The 2,500-nt window shown below is 56.1% G+C and overlaps 1 non-coding gene across 1 annotated transcript in view; it reads left to right on the top strand.

Annotated features, from left to right (window-relative positions):
• The first annotated feature begins 2,255 nt into the window (after positions 1-2,255).
• LOC126313519 (small subunit ribosomal RNA) overlaps positions 2,256-2,500 on the top strand; it is a 1,893-nt gene continuing 1,648 nt past the window's right edge. The window contains exon 1 of the ribosomal RNA XR_007555205.1: positions 2,256-2,500. This exon is cut by the window's right edge and continues 1,648 nt beyond it. This is a non-coding gene — a ribosomal RNA (small subunit ribosomal RNA).

Genomic DNA, 2,500 nt, shown 5'->3' with positions numbered 1-2,500 from the left:
TCCCTTAACCTAACTCACGTTGTCCCTTAACCTAACTCACGTTGTCCCTTAACCTAACTCACGTTGTCCCTTAACCTAACCCACGTTGTCCCTTAACCTAACCCACGTTGTCCCTTAACCTAACCCACGTTGTCCCTTAACCTAACCCACGTTGTCCCTTAACCTAACCCACGTTGTCCCTTAACCTAACCCACGTTGTCCCTTAACCTAACCCACGTTGTCCCTTAACCTAACCCACGTTGTCCCTTAACCTAACCCACGTTGTCCCTTAACCTAACCCACGTTGTCCCTTAACCTAACCCACGTTGTCCCTTAACCTAACCCACGTTGTCCCTTAACCTAACCCACGTTGTCCCTTAACCTAACCCACGTTGTCCCTTAACCTAACCCACGTTGTCCCTTAACCTAACCCACGTTGTCCCTTAACCTAACCCACGTTGTCCCTTAACCTAACCCACGTTGTCCCTTTGCCTAACATAGTTCACTGCTCGGAATCTCTGGTGTCGTTGTTATCCTCATGTAGATGTCTTGCGAGTGTTGCTTACTTTCCACATATTCCCACTATCCACTGTCAATTGTACTGCAATAGGACTATATCGCCCCCCCCCCTCCCTCTGTCCCCCTCTTTGTGTCTCTGTCCTCTCAAGCTGGTCGGTCTGGCGTTTGAGTGTTAAATGAGCCTCGCAGCTGTTCAGTTGCATTCAGATGTCGACGCCCTCAGTGTACGTCGTGGTATGGTCTGTGTCCATTGTCCGCTGATGTCGTACGCGTAACCCACACGCTGTACCGATCATCGGTCGTTACGTACAGAGTGAAGTAGTGTGATACGTGTGACCGTACGCTGGCTGTGCCCAACGGTGTCGAATCTCAATTTCCATATGTTGTGCTCGATGCTACTTGTCTCGTCTCCCAATAACAGCTAGGTTGCACTGTGGTACGCCGTAGAGGCGTGTGGGAGGAACGTACGAACGCATTGTATGTCACCCTGGGTCGCTGGGGGTGGTGGTGCGGTGAGTCAGGTCAGGTCAGCGTGAGCCGTCTGATGTAGTGACGCGTGTATTCCGACTTTGTCGTATTGCCTCACACAAAGTGCTACCCTGGTGGACCGCGTTCCATATCTGGGACATGCCGCAGATGCCGGTTGACAGTGGATCGCGGAAGGGACATCGCATACGTGCACGGGCCACCTTCCACGTGTTCTCTTCTGCACATGTCGCAGTGTGTATGTGGTCTGATGTAGCGTGTCGTGACACATGACATCCTGGCATGCAAGAATTGTTGAATTCGCAAATGTAGGTGGACATCTACGTTTACTGCCCAAGATACGCAAATGAACTGGAAATCCGTTGTTGAGCGGTTGTTCACGCTGGAGGTGAATCTGTGATGGCGACGATCGGTACAGCTATTAACCGGTTGTTTCAGCGGTACCCGCCACATCCACACACGTGACTAGGTCCATGTGGGTATGAAGCTTGGTGGGACTGTTCCCGGCCGGTGAAGGGGGGCCGCCCGGCGTGTTGGCCGCGCGCTGCGTGGGCGCACGCGCAACAGGCGGCTGGTGGGGGGCGCCGAGTGGCAGGAGCGCCAGCCGACGGGCCCGGCAGGCGGCGCAGCTACGCTGCGGCGCACCCTGCACGCGGCGCCTGGCGGCCAAAGTTGGTTCAGCCGAGCCCGGTGCGAAGCGCGGTGGACATCTGCAGTGTGCTGGTCTGATTGAGGACTGTGTGCGTTGAGGATGCGCCGCCGCCTGGCACTCGGCGCCGCGACGCCGTCTGCTGCTCGGTCGCCCCAGCGGTTCTCGCAGGTGGTTTGTATCGCAGTTGTGCGGACGTGTTGGCGCGTGCGCTGTGCTGGGAGAGTTCGCTTCTGCACCCAAGTGGGGCTTTGCCCTTGTGTGGCGCTGGCGTTGGAGCTGCCGGTCACCATAGGTGGCGCGTGTTGTCTCCCGCCGGCAATGCCACGACAGCACGCTCCCGGGCCTCTGTCGGCAGCGGCAAGCTCAGTTGGGAGCAAGGGTGTTCTCACTAAAACCGTCTACTCGCCTAACTCCGGGCGATTGCGCCTCTCTCGAAACCGACCAAGTACCTAGGACGGCGCTGCGCGCCGCCGGGACCTGAGAGGGTTTCGAGGTGTATCGTGCAGGGGAGCTCGGCCTCCTCCTGTTTGCAGAATAATTGAGCGGACGCTTGCGTGTTCGCGCGGGCCCCCGGGACACACTCCCGGGCGGCCGGCTGCTCAGCTCTAGTTGACGCAGCTCCCTGGTTGATCCTGCCAGTAGTCATATGCTTGTCTCAAAGATTAAGCCATGCATGTCTCAGTACAAGCCGCATTAAGGTGAAACCGCGAATGGCTCATTAAATCAGTTATGGTTCCTTAGATCGTACCCACGTTACTTGGATAACTGTGGTAATTCTAGAGCTAATACATGCAAACAGAGTCCCGACCAGAGATGGAAGGGACGCTTTTATTAGATCAAAACCAATCGGATTGGCTTGTCTGG

The sequence above is a fragment of the Schistocerca gregaria genome, unplaced genomic scaffold (genome assembly GCF_023897955.1).
Source record: "Schistocerca gregaria isolate iqSchGreg1 unplaced genomic scaffold, iqSchGreg1.2 ptg000483l, whole genome shotgun sequence".
In the NCBI taxonomy this organism is placed as follows: Eukaryota; Metazoa; Arthropoda; class Insecta; order Orthoptera; family Acrididae; genus Schistocerca; species Schistocerca gregaria.
This window is presented reverse-complemented; position numbering and strand designations above follow the sequence as displayed.